Below are 17531 nucleotides of genomic sequence, written 5' to 3' on the forward strand. Positions count from 1 at the left end.
TGGGAGAGAGGGGCTCGCAATTTACAAGACCCGCCAACCTGGCTTCCTTCTCCCTGCTCGGTATTAAAGTAGAGATACGAGTGCTACTACCGCTTGGCCCGCGATGCTGCCCTGCAGGCGCGTGGAACTTGTTCGTCCACAAGCGATACAAGAGAGGCACGCGACCAGCTCGGCGCATGCATGGGTGTCGAGTCCCCGCGCTTTCGCGACCCGAGATTTACTTGCCGCAAGCTGCATACGTCGGCGCTTGCTGGGCCCGCACTTTGGTTGCCTCTTTTTTGGTTCTTTGAGCCGTTCCCGAGAGAGAGTCCATGCATGTAACTCGGTTTTTTTTTTTTCCCCTGTCATTATTATTTTTTTTTCAACGATGCTCATTCTTTCTCTCGTGATCTTCCTTGCAATCGTGTGTACGTGTACACCTTGTCCCGGTCGCCTGCTGATTGAGGGTTTCAGATTTCCCGGGCGTTACGCTCGAGTGCACTCGCGTAGTGCCCTTCCCCTGTCCCTTCCGTGCGGGTTGCTGAGCGTGTAGGAGAGCTAGAGAGAGAAAGAGAGAGACACACGCAGAGAAGTGGTCCGGACTTGGACCCGCGCGCTTTCGGTCACGCTCGAGGGCATCCTGCTTCCTCGCGCAGGAGCGCGTTCGCCCAATAGTGTAGCGGCTGTGGCTATCGGTTCCTGCGGCGAGTCAGCTACACGACCGCGGCTATGCGAAACCGTCGCAACGACAATCACTGCTTGAGCGAATGAGCGCACTGTAGATGGTGGGTAGACTCATGAATATTGCGTCTGTTGAGTAGGAGAGAGAGAGAGAGAACCCTCTATTGAAAATAATAGTTTCTTTACCAGCAGTGGGCTCGATCCTTTGTGTGCCACCCTAACGGAAGGGAGGAGTGTGACAGGCCTATAGCAAAATCAGAAGGCATTAAGGAACGTAGGTTACCCTTATTTCGCTGCTTTTGTTGGCGATGACCGTTATGGCTAGCGCTAAAGCGCTATGCGGGACCTTTGAACGGAAGCCTATTGGACAAAAGAAAGAGAGAGAGAGAGAGATTGCTTGAAAGAGAGGAGGCAAGCCTGTCTGACCGCAGCGTAACTGTCTAGCGCGCGGCTGACACCTGAACGTCGGTCAGCAGTGCGGGGAAGGAGGAGAAGAGACGGAAAAATGACAAAGAGAGGTACAAAAGAAGAGAGCGCTCGGAGCTTGAAGCTCTGCTGGCATAAGCTGCTCTCTAAACGCTATACGCGCTCAGTATAAACGAGGAAAGCGACAAATCCCACTGCGCCCGCTACGTTGCGGGTGCGAATCCCGCTACGTCGAGTAAATTAGACATGCCGTCAATCCTGACCGATCATTGAAGTTAGTCAGGCTGCACTGTGACCTGTCATAGTACGCGAGCGAATCCACGCGGCCAGAGGAGGTTTTCCACGCTGTCGACGGAAAGGCCAAAGGCACAATGCTCATCAAATATCGCCTGACGGGCTGTAGCGGCGCAGCAAAGCAGCAAATGTTCAAGCGCCTTCGCCTACGCACATTGATGGCGAAGTCCGAAGTGGCGAGACCAAGGCGTACCTTTCGCGCCCATGTCCACACGCAGCCGACGCGGAGACAGAGCAGCACCGCACGCTGCCGCCGCTATGGGCAACCAGCGCTAAAATTTCGCGCGCCGACTGCAGCGCCGTAACACAGCCTAGCGAGCGGTGGACACAGTTTACATAGCACATACTACGATTTTGCATCAGTAAGTTCACTGCTCATTTTGAAGCACATCCGTCCAGCTATACTGATCTGTCTGGGCACCGACGTGATATAGAACGCGGCAGCGCATGCATGCGCTTCTCGCTACCCGCATGGTCTTGGAGTCTAGTGATGCAAAACTATCGGTAAATTGACTATCGATAGCATCGATAGTTTTTTTTTAAAGTATCGATAGTGTTACTATCGACAAACTATCGATAGTATTATCGATAGTGCAATCCATAGTATTACCATAGATACTGCAATCAGTGCTACTATCGATAGTATTATCGGTATAGTATTGCTACCGATAATACTATCGATAGTGCTGTGAATAATTATGCTGTTCTTAGCCGACGATATTGCCGAAACATTTGCGATAGCCTACTATCAGCAATACTCCGTTTAATTTATGAGCAATCTTTTGGCGAATTGAATAGATTATTTCCTCCGTGAAAATGCTGGAATGTGTTCATCAATAAATTCATACTCAAAAGTAACCAGTTACACTTTAACAACAACAGTCAGCTAAGGCGTTGCGCTGCTGAGCACGAGATCGCGGGATCGAATCCCGGCCGCGGCGGCCGCATTTTCGATGGAGGCGAAATGCAAAAACGCCCGTGTGCTTGCGTTGTAGTGCACGTTCAAGAACCCCAGGTGGTCAAAATTAATCCGGAGCCTTTCACTATACGGCGTGCCTCATAATCAGAACTGGTTTTGGCACGTAATACCCCAGAAAGAAGAAGAACCTTAACAACAAACTTAGCTCATGATATTTTTATTTTTAAATCACGAAATTCACTATAAATTTGAAGCCGCGCAGTTCCGCCACATGTACTTCCTTTCCGCTACATCTGAACAGTTCAACTTAATTATCATGTGTCAGCCAAGCATTCTGGTGAAGAAACACAAGCATGGCAACTTTCTTGCCCTTCAACCTGCTCATCCTTTCTGAAATGATCTGTCCAGCGCTGAGTATATATACGCGTCCTGCGGGTACGCTGTGTTCGTTCCCGCAGAACGCGTTCGCTGTGCTCCTGCCCGTCGGGAAAGTCAGAAAAATACGAACATGTCTCGCGTGTAATGCTGCGTTGCCACAGGTAAGCGAGGCTTTGCGAAATCATTGCATGACGCTGAAGGCTAAAATGGTTCTCGATGGTATTGTTTTCGATCGTCGTCTACCTGGATTTTAATTCAGCAAGCTGAACCCTAGTACCATTTATGTGGGCCATCGCTTCTGTTGAGCAATTAACGTCCTTGTATGTACAGCCGCCCAAATCTTTAACCAGCGTGCGCGAGCGGCGACTTTCTGTGCGCCAGCACCTTAAATTAGAAACAAACTTACAAATGACTATGCTGTCTGACTATGCTCACAATAAAGCTCGTGAAAATAGCATAGTCATTTGTAAGTTTGTTCCTAATTTAAGGTGCGGGCGCACAGGGAAAGTCGCCGCTCGCGCACGCTAGTTAAAAAATTTGGGCGGCTGTATAGTTTAGAGCGCTGAGCAGACTAGTTGAGAACGCTGAGCAGACATTCGTGAGCAGACTAGTTTAGAGCGCTGGAGTGGTGCGCTGCGGGTCTAATCATAGTGCCCAACTGCTGTGTCAAATGGCAACGTGCTCGTTCCTTGCTTTTATGTCTATGCAGCTTTGATTCGGTTCAAGCACTGACCTTGAAACCCAGCAAGCCATACGTCCTGAAGTAATAATTCCACACGAATTCAGCTCAGAAGTAGGCGCCAAACGGTGCGTCTCGGATCACTGTTGCCAGCACAGCAAGGGCATTTGCGACACTTGCACTCTATCCAGCAACTGTACTTATATAGGGTACATCTACAGAGATCGGTGACGGGTAGACTGCGATAACGAAGAGTGCTGTCATAGTTACCACCACCACCATATACCATGCACTCGGGGAACCAAGTTTATGCTGCAATGAGTTCACGCGGTTGCTTTTATGCTATCGATAGTACTATTGAAAGTACAATCGATAATATATCTATAGAAATTACTATCGATAGCGCTATCGATAGTTTTTTTTTACCATCAATAGTTCAATAGTGACTCAACTATCGATAGTTCTGCATCACTATCATGGACACAACTTGACTGGGCGCATCGGGCTCAGCAAACATTGATAAACGCGCGCCTCTGTTATTGCTAAATATGTCGTGCCATCTTGGTGACCTCCCTACCGGATGGTGTCAGCCTATTTTAGTTACACACTCAAACTGCCGTAGCGCCTCCTGGACAGCGCTGGTTCCCCATAGTGATGGCGCACAGATTGGGGGAATTCGTTCCTCGCGCGTGACTCGAAGGTCCGGATTGCAGCGAGATGCGGCGGATGAGCAGGCGTGTGTCCTCCAGAGAAAGTAGGTGATTAGCGGGCGGTTGGTGCCGAGCCTCTGGCGGCAAGCAGGTGAGCTTTTGCGATCGTCGAGGTTAGCGACTTGTGTGTATTCTTGCGGTACAAAGCTCACTTGCAAAGCCGACGAGAGCTAACACATTCGGCAAACAACGTGTGATCGCGGTCGTCCTGTAACACCGAGCTGCTGGATACAACACAGCCTGCGGTGGACGATGTAGCCTGACAGCTGTTGCTTTGGTGTGACACATTGCCAGTGACACGTCGCTTCCGGGCTGTTAGCCAACACGTTGCCCAGTCTGACAGCGCCCTTAGAAGAGAGCTGTGACGGTTAACGTTGTGTGACTGAAGTACGGGGCTAGGAGACTTCGAAGAGTGTTTCGAGCGGACGTTTTCTCCGGGACGCACAAAATTTGACTCATCGCAAACGAAGGCCTCCTTTGACAGATTTTCTTGAGGGTCAAAGCGGAGCACCTTCTTAGGCACCGTCAGAATAAACGGAAGACAAACGCTATGCGAGTTGACCGACTATCGCGAATGTCTACAGGTGCTGCTGGACAATGTCCGATCCAAGCGTTTGCAAGTGACGAGAGTAGACGAGAAAGTTTCCTGGCCAACCTGTGTTGCAGAGCTCACGTGCTGCTGGACAATGTCCGATCCAAGCGTTTGCAAGTGACGAGAGTAGACGAGAAAGTTTCCTGCCAAGCCTGTTTTGCAGAGCTCACGCTGAAAAGAAAGCTACGCAATACCTTTCGACCGAAACACGCATCAATTAAATTCTTTGCATAACGAAACGCAGACGGGCTGCGACACCCCGTCAGCAACTTTCACTTGTGCCCCCCCCCCCCCCCCCCTCTCTACTGCTCCCGCTGACGTATATATCCGGGCCGGCGTACGTTTCATAACGGCCTCCCGAGAGAGCATCTGTGCTTCTTAGCGTCCGTATACGGGGAGTTACTACTGTCTCCGACGGTGACGTCCCGCAGAAAGAGGGACCGAGCGTCTTCTCGGTCCTGCTCGCCGGCTGTCGCGACGCGGGCCCCGTACATGAGGCGGCGCCGGTAGCCGCCGCCGTCGGGCAGCGAATCGGGGTTCCGCTGCTCAGCGGGCACGCAGGCAAGGTGGCGGCGTTTTTCGCAACCGGTGGGCCGGCATGTGGGTGCCCCATTCGCAGAAGCCGCTCGGTCTCGCTCGCGGGGCGCCCCTCTTTGCGTAACGAGCCTCGGTCGCGAGAGCGAGCTGGCTGCCCGGCCGCTAATCGCCCCGCCGGTGCACCCCTCTCGTCTTCCTCCCTGCCTGCGCTCTGTCCGGAGGCGGTCGGCGTGGCGCGTGCCTTCTTCCTCTTTGCCGTTGCTCGTGGGCAGGCCGACACTAGTCGGTGCGAGAGTATCGGCTTCATTAATTTGAGAGGATAAAGTATTGGCGCTGCCCGCTTATTGCGCACTGCCGCCGGGCTGAAAGAAATGTATACTGTGTTTCTCAATAATGTGTCTTTGAAGTGGAAGACTTGGCGTCAGCCAGTCAGTATAGAGCGATCATGCGCGCGTCCCTCAGTGTCGCTTGCTCAATCGCTAGTGCGCCTCATAACTTCCACTCTGGTGCTAGATCATTGTCAAGTGCTGCCTTTTGCAATGCGGTATATCTAAGTTTAAGAGACGGAGAAAACAAAAAAAGAAAGCTCTATTCAAGAGCTCGGTTTCGACTCGCCGTCACAAAGAAAAAGAAAGGTACTCGTAAGAGGCACGACGGATGGTTCGCTTTCTCGAGCCAGAATAAACTGCCGCGCACAAGTACTACATCTGTTGCGAAATGAGGAATGGGATAACGCAGAAAAGTGCTGAAGAAAGTCATAAATGAATCTCTTATGTCTTCCTTTGTGCGAACAAAAGTTCGAAAATGAAACAGTTATCACTGTCAGCAGTGTACATTCTAGGGTAGGTGGCGTTTATGAAACCACCGCCTCTCCTCTCCTCGCTCTAGTACTTTAGTGCTGTAGTTTTCGTCCTTTCGTTCTTTGAGCAGGTGACCAAATACCGAACCAAGCACTGCACTGGCAAAGGAGTCAGCGATGAAGATAAAGCAGCCCTAACAATGGAGTCTGTGTAGCATCGCTGCGCTTTTCTAGTAGTTTTACTTTATTTTTTGTGACGGTGCATAGTTAGGTTTTGTTAAGGGGTTACGAAATCTTCGTGGTGAAGAAAATGAAGGAAAAAGTGAATTTGCTCAGAACTACCATATGAGTTTTCCTCACTGTGACATAAAATAAAAAATTAGACCCATGACTCTATCGATTTTTTTTTTCTTCCGAAAGCCAAGGCTCGCGCATAGAAAGCCAAGGCTCGCGCATAGAATGACTTAGCCCGGCCTAATGGTAATGAGAACGAGAACTTTCTGAAATGCCGCTCCGAGCTTCAGATTACTCCTTATATAGATATCATTCTGCATATCTGTGCGCCGAGCTCGGGGTAGAAAAAATGTACCGCCGATTACCTTTCGTGGTTCATCAAGATCTGGAAATCGTTTCTGGACCTGGCAACCACCTTGGCATGCGGGCACGCGCCAGGGAGAACTGTGCCATTGGCGTGAAGGACTCCGCCCATGCGGCTTCAAGTAACGGTAACCCCCGGGGCGGCATGACGTGCCCACGTGTACATGAGTGCGCACAGCGCTGCAGCGCTCACGAATGTTTCTGTTGACCGACCTTTGGAACGGGAGGGCAGGACGAAGAAAAGAAAACTAGGTGCGAGCGGTGGTGCGCCTTCGAGGCAACGCAGCCCCGCCATCACGAAAAGTGGGGGCGGGCGAAGAAGAAGATGATGAGGAGGAGGAGGGCGACGCTGGTCTCCTTTTTTTCTTTTTTTCTCCGTCTTCGAAGAGCTCGAAAGGTGCGCGTTGGCAAGGGGCCGGAAATTACAGCCATCGGCGGGGCTCGGGGAAGCCTCCAGAGGGGCTTCAGCGGTGTTGTTAGGGGGAGGGATGCAGTGGAGGGGGGAGGGCGTTGGAGAGATTCCGCCGTTGTAAGGGGGGGGGGGGGGGGGGTAGTGTGGGAGGGAGCTCTATATGGGCTGTCCACGAAACTGCCACGAGACTCACGCCCGCGCAATGCACGCACACTCCTCATCATGCCAGAGCGCCCCTCTTCTTCTCATCGTTCTCGCCCCCCCCCCCCCCCCCCCTGCAATGCTGTTCCCGTTCACGCACCGGCTAGATTTCTGGTTTCTCGAACGGGAGACCTGTCCGGCATTGTGTGGCATTTTCCGCGAATCCAGTTCTTTCGGTGTGTGTCCGTTCTCGTCTTCTCTAGCTCTGTTCTTCTGTATACGTATGTACTGCATTCATCTGTGGAGCACGCGGCGTGAAGTCTCTATACTCCCTGCCTTTTTCGCCGTCAAAGTTTTGACGTACGTCATTCGGAAGAAAGTCCGGCCATTTGTCGACTCGCAGAGAGCACGACTCGAGCTGTAGAGTTCGATGAATGGGAGCATTCTGGCTTCTTCGCTTCGGCGAAGGCCACTTGGCATAGTGAACTCTTCTGGACAGGTAGATAGAGGGAGATAGGTTGGTTGAGTATGGACAAGAAAACCTGCTGACTGCGTCGCCGTATACAGCAACATTAGCCTGCGGCCGCGTCGGTTGTGCGTCGCCGCAGGCGCGGAAGGCATGCTGCTCAGCTCAAGCCGGCAGGAACAGCAACGGCTGATTCAGCGGGCTCGCGGGCAAGCACAGAGAAGGTGCTCGAGGGTCTCGGGGTCGCCGCAACGTTCGCAGGCCGGTGAGGTAGAGCGTCCCTTGGCGTGCAGCACCGTCCAGACACAGGCCGTGCGCAGTCGAAGCAACGTTGCGCGTTCCCTCCTGGTAAGGCCACCCTCTGGAAGTAGCCTGGGACTCTTGCCGTTTGCCACTCTGGCATCCGGGTGAATGGTTGCGAGCAGTTTTTTCAGGCGCTGCCTCGAAAGATCAGAGGAAGCGACTGCTCGTGTGAGCGGTACTTCAGGATGGTGGGCGGTTTTGGCGAGGGTGTCCGCTTCTTCATTACCAGCTATTCCCACATGGGAAGGTAGCCAGTGAAACGAGACGGTGACCGCAGCGGCAGCTAATGCAGAGAACTTCGAGCTGAGCAAGGCCCCCGTAAGCCCTGATCGGCGGTGGTTGATGAGGCTCTGGAGCGCTGGCTTCGAGTTACCACCGGTTGCCCAGGAGGGTCCTCAGTCAGGACATCGGCGGCTAGGTGGAGCCCCGCTAATTCTGCCGCGGTGGAGCTCGCGGCGAAGGGGATTCGACATTTTCTGTTGACCGCCCTAGCCGGGATGGTGCAGGCTGCAGCGGGCGATCCGTTCGCCAGGACTGATCCATCTGTGTAGGCCAGCAGACTTCCTTCCAGCTCCTCGTGGAGTTTGCAGGCTGCAGCCTGTTGCAGTGCTGCAGCTGTTGTCTGTCGACTTACAGGGCAGAGACTCGAACATTTACTTTTAACGTGCGCGCACCACTCCCCGCCCGCGTGGCCCTGCTCGCGCGAGGAACGCGCATCACAGCCTGTGCACCTTTCTGGAGCAGTCGGGGCTTGACATTTTGCTGCTCCTCCTATTCACGACATATATTAACATAAGCGAACGGTGCACTGGCTGCGCCATGAATGCCGAACTTCGATTGCGTATCCTACATTTAAACATATTAAATAATCCCATTTATTCTTTCCGTCACAATACTTTCTCCGAGCCTGTCAGTATGAAATTTTACCCCATTATAGTTCTATCAACTGCCGGCTAATTATCCATATGTCAGCCGTCGAGTGGACAGTTACCGGCGCGGCTAGCAGAGTTTTGTTTGTCAGTTCGGAGCAGCGGATTCGCTTGAGAATGTTTGAGACTGAGCTACGCTTGGGCGGAGCTGATCCAATCCCAAAAGCGATTTCAAGCGCAGTGGCGCACAAGTATTCACTGAGTACCGCAGATCCGAGCAGTCGGTTTGCCTTGCTTCTTGCAACCTTCGCTACACGCACCAAGGACCTGCCCATACGCTACGGCTATAGTATATAGTTGCTCAGGTAACATTACCGTCTTGCATTAATCGATTCAGTGGATAACACACGTAAGGTACGCACACCGTCTAATCGGAGCTCCGTACAGTATTCCGTAGATCCGAGCCGTGGCGGCTGATAATCTCTGCGTGTGCATATGTGCTTACTTTGTCGAGGGCCTCGGCGAGGACGACATTTCATTCACGAGCGGCGCGCTGCTGGCTCGAGTTTCCGGCCTGGCTTCTTTGCCTTGGAACGCTGCGCTTAGCTCTCGCCTCTTCCTGGCCTATACTAGCCTTCGTCGATTCCTATCGCCGTTGCTGGCGCCTCAAAGCCTATATGTGCTGCACAGCGCGAGCGTGTGTGCATATGACCTCTGCGCCGTAGTTTACGTAATATTTGTGCAAGACCCGCGGCCTTCTCCAAACTGGTGCTTTTCCTGTGGTTCTTCCTTGCACGGATGCAAGCAAGCAAGCGTGAGAGAGTGGTTTCTCGTTTCGAAAAAGGCGCAACGCGGCACATGCCGGCGTCGCGAGGAATAAAAATAAAGAAGCGGCCCCCCGGGGGCGATATAGTGGCAATGCACGCCAACGCGACAGAGTCCCAAACCGAAGCTTTGCTGTTGTCACGTTTTCAGAAGCGCACGCACGAACTGTTCTCTTCTTTTTTTTTTTTTTTCTTCTTCTACTTTTTCTTGCCACCGAGCCAATTTGTTCTCATTTCGGTTTCCGTTGAAATGCTGAAACCAGCGATAACTGCGTGGACAAAGGGAACAGAAGAAAAGAAGCGAAGGAGAACAAACGGATATATCTCAGCGGTGGGCTTGTGTCCTGTTCTCGTTGACTTCAGTTTGTCAAGGCTTATATCTACTAAGCCACTCTGCAACACTTCTCAGGTCTATACCCATTTCCATCCTCTCTCCTTTCTACTCTTCACAGTGGCGGGCTTGGAGGAAAGGGAGAAACAGTGAGCTGCTAACCACTAAACTGCGTGGTCGAGTATCTGCGGTGACGTCATCCTAAATTCTAGAAGACACCCCCCTCCCACACACGCACTTCCGCCCCCACTACCACCTCAGCTTCGTTCTTAGCAGCTTTTCTAAGTGATTGAGCGCGGAGACAGTACTGCGGTCCGTGTAAGGTAAACTGTATCTTTCGTATAGCAGTGTAGTCGTGGATGCGGTGTAATGGAGGAAAAAATGGATCCATGCTGCTCCAATTGCTCCAAACTGCTCCAAAAGATAAATGCTGCTACATGCTGCTCCATACTATATCATTTTTGTTAGTAACTGCTCCGAACCTGCTCTGAAACGGCGCTGGCAAATTCAATCTCGTACTGATTAGCAGCTGCTGTTGTGGCCGCTGTGATATGTGACTGATTACTTTTACATTGTGATGCTCAGCTTTATCGGCTTTATCTCATTTCTGCTAGAAGAACTGGCATTTTAGATATATAGCTAATTTAGATGTATTTTGAACTTGACATGCATACTATTTTGGTCAAATGTGAAAGTGCATGACTGAGATTACTTTAATCTCATGCCGATTATCAATTGCTGCTTTAGCAACGATTAAATGCCATTGTGCTTACTTATAATGTCGGGGTCAGTTGTACCGGTTTGATCTCATTTCTGCTGCAAGTACTGATATTTCAAATATATAGCTCATTTTACTGCGCGTTCGATAAGCATCCATCTTCTTAATTGTTTGTTTCTTGCAATTTTGGTTGATTATTGTATGTGCAATATGTTTCATAATAAATATTAATATTTATCAGACGCTTCGGGGATACTTTTAACTCCTGGAGTCGTATGGCATGTTTTGCCATCTGCTCCGAAAACACTTATGGCTGCTCCAAAGTGGTATCTTTTCTTCTCCGAAGTATGCTCCAAGAAGTAAAATATGTATCTTCCATCACTGAAATCCAGTCCGGCGTGGTGTACGCTGATGACACATATAGCGACCACGGGAACTCACTTGTCGGCTCAAGGTGACTGTCCTATGCTGCGCCATCTTTGTTTCGTTCCCCTTGCCTTAGACCAACTTACGTTGCTTAGGCTTACAGGCTCTCGACTCATTTCGTATACTTCATGTAAAATGTGATGTCGTTTACGCTTTGGAGACTGCGCAAGGACAAGTCCTTATCGCTCTGCATTGGATGTCTCGTGAGGTGAGGAGCTAGACTTCTTCTTAGAAGACGTAAAGCGCATGCATTGTGCACGCGCTGAACCGTAGCGACCCTGCTTTATCTTCGTTCTCAAACGGCTTCCTTCCGAGAAGTGCGTGAGAGCCCGTGACGAGACGTCACCACTTGCCATGTGAGCAAGGGACGTGGAAGTCGCTGTGTTTTGTTGACGTCTTCGTTGGCTGAGCGGTTCCAAGATAAAGGCGTGTCGCCTGCCTCTTCGCGGTTCCTCAAATCACGCTTTCTTGCACGATTCGCGCTTTCATTTCAAGCGGCGTTTTCCATCGCCAGCAATGGCGTGATTACCAGTGAATTCGTCCACACGCTCACTCACTGGTTCATAAAATCCATAATTAAGTAATCAGTCCATTCAGCTGCCCGTATAAGACCGTAAGTTGAGCGCTGGGCTCGTACGGGTCTCAGAACTATTAATATACTTGTATTCATTGTTGCTCGAGGTTTTGGGCTCTGTATATACGCTGCTTAATTCCTTCGGTTGACTATAATTGTGTTATTTTCCGAGGGATGTACTTCCGACTCCCTTAGACGGGCAGCATGAGAGCTCAGAAGATAGGGTAGTCGATCATTTCACAGTTAATAATAACGCACCTACATGTTCTTGTTCGTATATAGTATAGCTTCGTGGTCTGAGCTAGCTGCTTTCGCACAAGAAATACTCATAGGCTGCGTCATTCGGAGCATCGCCCAAATCACTCACCAATTGGTTCATCGACGAAAAGCATAGCTCGCCAAGCAAGGCTTGCATTGAGGGAGGAATTTCCCTGCTCGCGAAGGAAAAAAAAAAATGCGAAGTTGGGCGGCAATAACGCCTGAGGCGTTATTCTTTCCGCGCTCCTTGAAGTTCTGCGGTTTGTCGTGATAGTATTACACCGAGTTGAACCAACAACAAGACACCTTATAAGGGATCTGCGCCTGATTCAGCAGTTTGTCGTATAGCTACCAGACCTCCAAGAACAGCGCACCATGGCATGGACTTGAAGTGCGCTCTTTCTGTTAGCGCGGACGGCTTTTTTTGTCCAACCCAGACGCCTGACGGTATACCAGAGACATCTTCTATTCCAATTAGCGAGATAAGGGCGACACGGGCAGGCCCGGACGTCTCCACTATTCCTTATCTGACTCTCGCCCTGACCGGTCTTTCCGTACCCATATGAGGCCAACCCGTCTCACTTCCATTCCCCCGATAGCGATTCCGGATAATGGTTATACCAGTGTCGATTTATCTGTACTTCACTATCATAGGTTACCAAAGGTTCGTGGTACACAAAGCCTCGAGCACTATAACACTTCTCCTCGTATCTGGAGGTAACGTATACGTCGACGCGTCATTTGCGACCTGTAGACTCAAACGGTACCCTGGCATAAATTATGCAAGAACAGAAATACGCTTCCCACAATTTGGTCCCTTTCCGACGTGCATGGGCGACCGCACGACCGTCCGGCCACCATACATGGCCGACAGACATTGTCAGATAACTTTTACTACAGCGGCTCCATAAGGGGGAGTGCACCTGAAGTTGTGCTAGAGGCCCGTGCCGCGCACTGCTACAGTTGCAAAATTGGTCCGCCTGCGGAGTTTTTGTCCAAAATCCACTACTTACCCTGAAAGAACGATCCCGCAGACACAGCGCTACACGGGCCACACAGTCGCCTGCATTGCTTCGCGGTCTCTTCCAGGGCTTAATTAAATAAAATTAATTAAATTATGGGCTTTTACGTGCCGCAAGAACGACCAACCTGCACAAAAAGTGGTCCAAACACGTGAAATTACTATGAAATCTGCGACGTTACCGGCGCTGCCCTTTGGGTTTCTCTAAGGTCTCTCAGGACCTTAGAGAAGTTTAGCGTTCGGGTTTTCCGCTAATAGTCAATGTTTTCCCGTCAAATAAACGGTAAAGCATATAAAGCTTACATACGTAGTTAGTCCATGGCAGAGCTGCGAGCCAGGGCCTGTGGATTGTAGATGAGAGTTTGTGAAAGCGTTCGAATCCACAATGCAGTGTGCTGTCTTTAGTATAATCGAGCCAAGTCTGGTTGCTGCGTCCGTACTGGATAGTAGGTGCGAAACGCAGCTGCTGCTGTTGTGGGCAGGTCTGGCAGTACTAAAAACATACAAGCAGAAACGACAGGCTTGAGGTCCTTCTATGGCACACGTCAGCGCCAGACCATTCTCGTGGGAATTTGTTTTGGTTCCTTAGACCAAAAAAAAAAAAAAAAAGGAGTAGCTTGAGCCGTCTGCGTAGGGTCGTCCGCGTTTGCGAAGGGAAGCGTACGTGGTAACGCCAATGTATCTCATGAGCCGTGATAGATCAGTGAAACAATATTTCGCGCAGTTTCCTTTAGCATGATCGGGCGAGTAATGCAACAACTCGTCGACGTTCGCGCGCCAAGTAATGGCTTTTGTGAACTATGTGACATGGCGTTCCAACTACAGTGATATGCCGCACCACCTTGCTAACGCTGTCGTACCATACGGTATCGACAAAAATCGGAAACCATCGTCCAGGTTGAATCTCTCCCTCCGTCCTTTGAGGCATAATCTCATACGGTTTTATCTGTCGTCGTTGTCTGCGTTCCTCGTACCACACACATACGCCCGCTTTAGAAGGGGTTCAGTGTGGAAGCTTTACTTATATAATCGAAGACCGTCGTAAACCTTGCGGACGAGCCCCGAGATAGTGATGGCGTGGTTCCACCTTGAGTTCCAGCAGGACCTGGAGTGCCTCCCGGGCGGGTATAGTTGCACCTGCATTGCGATAGAGACGTTGCTCACACCTACGGGGCCCCTCGTGCGGGTGCCTCGCGCGTGTCCGGCACGCACGTGCGCGCCCTGAAAAGGCAGCGCTCGGCCGCAGCCCGGCGACGGGCCCATAGAGCACGGCCCCGGTGCTGTGCACACACACACGGGGCAGGGGCGCGAGTGCTGGGCGTTGTCTCTCCTTCCCGCAGGTGCCGCCGCCGCCGCCGCCGCCGCACGTGCGCATTCCACTGGGAGCGGTCGGTGGACCTCTCTTCTCCCTCGGCGACAGGTGGCGAGGCGGTGTGCGCGACCCGGGCGACCTTGCCGCGACCCTGACCCCTTCCGCCCCCTCGCAGCCTGCCGCCCCAGTGCTGTCGGTTCAGATGGAGCAGACTCTCGCTCGGGCCGTTGACGAGTGCCGGTTCTCCCCCTATTTATTCGCGGCGAGTGTGTTCAGACGCCCCGAGTTTTTTTTTTTCTCTCTCTTTCTTGCGCCCCGGAGCTGAGAAAAAGGAAGAGTCTCTCTCGCTCTCTCTCTATTTCTCTGCGGCTTTTCCGCGCTGGCATTCTAGCCATTTGCGTGCGTTGGTAGATTTCGCTTTGTTCTCCGCTTGATCCGTCGTCGGTCGGGCGGGGCCGGCCTCGGTGTGTTTCCTGCCGTCCGGGGAGAAGATTCGCGCGTCTGGCGAGCTCTCGCGGGAATGAGAGAAGCGAGACCGTTCTGGATGTTGCTGTTGCAGCGGCGACGGCGGCTACGCGTCGAGCCCGCGTGCTTTGTGGCGAAGCCCACACGTGCAGTGCAGCGACGAGACGCTCGTAATCGGGTGGGCTCTGTCTGTCGCTTCGTCGGTGAGCTCGTGCAGCAGTTTCGAAGTGATCTTCGATCGCCGTTGTCTCTGAAAGCTACCTCGTTATAATACAAGCGATCCTTCCGAATAACCTGGCCGAGCCTTTCCGCCCATTTATGCACCCTGCCATTTTTCTTCACAAATGTTACATATTGGAACGTGGGAACACCGTAGATCAGTTTGCCCTTGCTGGTATTTCATTGTATGTCTTCAGCAGGTCGACATTATTTGCTCGTGGCAAATGGTGCTCTCTGCGGGTTCCTTTGAGCGAGCGCTCTGCAGCAGACTGCTTTAGCGTTTTCTTTTTCTTGCTTATTTGTTCACGTCTAAGTTCTCTAAGGATTATGGCATTCCCAGACATAAGATGGGCTCAGCTAGCGCAACACAGGTAATTCGAGATCGCTGGCAGGGGCCTTCGTCCTGCAGTGTACATAGATAGGCAGATGATGGTGACGATAAATAGGGTTTTGGGGCGTAAGGACCAGGGATGGCCAAAGAGCGCCAAACAGAGGAAGATGATGACGGTGAATTTCTCCTCTAACCGGCTGGAGTTTACACCTCAAATGACTACCGTTGGCTATTGTTGGCGCTGAAGCTGGCGTACGAGCTCGTGTTGTCCATGTTTTACAGGATTCTATTGCGAAGCATTTTCAATTCTTTCGAGAGGAGGGAGCCCCTCCTCTCTGGTCTATTGCGCATGAGTACAAAGCGCATGCGGGTTCGCTTCTGCGGAGCTTATGAGCGGAGGCTCACATCCGCTCTGAAGCACGCTGAAAGAGGAAGCCTGCAGTGAGGCCACCTGCTCGTCAGCCATCGCTGAGTTGCAGTAAACTTTTATGTGTCTCACTCTGGTTCACAACAGTTCATAGGGCTTTATGGCGACACCGAGGGAGCTCTCGTTGGGAAGGTCTACTTGGGTACTGAAGTATCAAGAGCTTGCGTCATAACATATGGATGGATGTTAGCTGAGTTTTCTGCGCACGAGCTGGGGATGCCACGTATATGTTGTACTCACACTCTCAGATACCGTCGAGCTGCTTGCTGCATACCCCTTCAGTGTCGTTGTTGTCTGCGGGAATTCCCTGGAATACCGTCGTGACGCGAGGGCCGTTGAAAACCGCCGTGGGCGTTGTTGGATTAATGCTCCGTTAAAGTGTGAGTACATGAATACGGCGTTGATTATCGTGAAAGCATGTTTATTAAGATGAGAAAAGGTTACGATCACCCGCTGACTGAAGTTCATTTGAATGCAGTATGTATTCATTCATTGCTGACTCCATTGCTTAAACTGGGAAGGGGTGTTTATCGGAATAGCCGCTACGCCGGAGCTCAATACAGCCTTTTTCCTGTTCTTCGCGCAGTTAGTATACAGTGCTAACGTGTAAAAAAAAAATCTGAATTTACTTTTGGCATATAGCCCTTTTTCTTTTTATATTCGATTCGGCTTTCTATACACCTGCGCATGCACTAGTGGTGCAGGTTGAGGCAATTCTCTTAAGCAAGTTGCATACTCCGTCAGCGCGAAGTGCAGCGCGAAGTGCAGTGCGAATGCTGGATGCTCTTAATCCAGTGCATGCAAGTCTCGAGTAAGCCCTGTGGCTCACCCGCAGCCTCCTATTTGAGCAACGACCACTGGCCCTTGGCTCATCCCAGACGTCAACGCACATACTACTAAGTGGTTCGTTATGAGAAAAGGAAATCACCAGCTGTGGGACTTGACTTTGGTGTCACGGCGCTTCGCTGCGCACACAGTGCTCACTCTCTTCCTCTTTTCCTCTTTTTGTGCCCCCTTTCCCTTACCTCCACTGTAGGGCAGCAAACCGGACGCTCGTCTTGTTGACCTCCCTGCCTTCCCTCTCTTTGCTATCTCTCTCTTTCTCTCTCTCTTGAGGCAATGTATATACTTCAATGCCTCGGTCTTTTCGCAGTATACTTACGCATCGAATGATGTATCCCCGACTGCTCGTCATTCCATTTCCTTGTAATAACTACGTTCGCTGTATCCATCTCCATTGTCCTGTTCTTCTCATGGTGCACTCCAGGTATGCTCTCAGTGCGTTCAAAGCGCAAACATTAACTTTGTTTTTACGACATTGCCTTATTCCCAATATATTCTTACGGTGGCATGTTGGCGATCATTACCGCGTAAGTTGAATGTGTAACATGTCCTAAACGCGAGTACATTCGCGTCCTCGTGAAGACGCGCGCACGTGCACCCAAGGGGCAGCGTGACGCGGCAGCGCGCTGGACGTTCCTGCCACGTCGTTGCTTCGGGCGCGCCGACGACGCCCGCGCGGCGCGTTCCGGCGTCTGCCGACGCGGCGCCTGCGAGTACGCGGCAAGGCAGTGCCGGAAGAGGGCGTGCACGTTCTGCATATCCCCCGCGCTACAGTGGGGCAGCCCAGCCGCGCTGCTCATGCGGCGGGTGAGAGCGGGGCGAGCCCGGCGCCGTAAAAGAAGGGACGACCACTGGCCGGTTTACGACACGGCGACGAGGAGCTACACCCATGCGGGGTCCTTTCACCGGCGCGCAATATAGCCCCGTGCGCTAACAGGCGCGGCGCGCCGTCGCTTCATGATGTGCTGCGCCGGCACGCAGCTGCAGCAACTATAGCCGA

At 51.7% G+C, this 17531-nt stretch overlaps 1 protein-coding gene across 3 annotated transcripts in view; it reads left to right on the forward strand.

The window, feature by feature from the left end:
• The window catches only part of LOC119442386 (elongation factor-like GTPase 1), a 150554-nt gene that overhangs the window by 107879 nt on the left and 25144 nt on the right, over positions 1 to 17531 (forward strand). The gene's annotated exons all lie outside the window — the stretch shown is intronic.

The sequence above is a fragment of the Dermacentor silvarum genome, chromosome 2 (genome assembly GCF_013339745.2).
Source record: "Dermacentor silvarum isolate Dsil-2018 chromosome 2, BIME_Dsil_1.4, whole genome shotgun sequence".
Taxonomy (NCBI): domain Eukaryota; kingdom Metazoa; phylum Arthropoda; class Arachnida; order Ixodida; family Ixodidae; genus Dermacentor; species Dermacentor silvarum.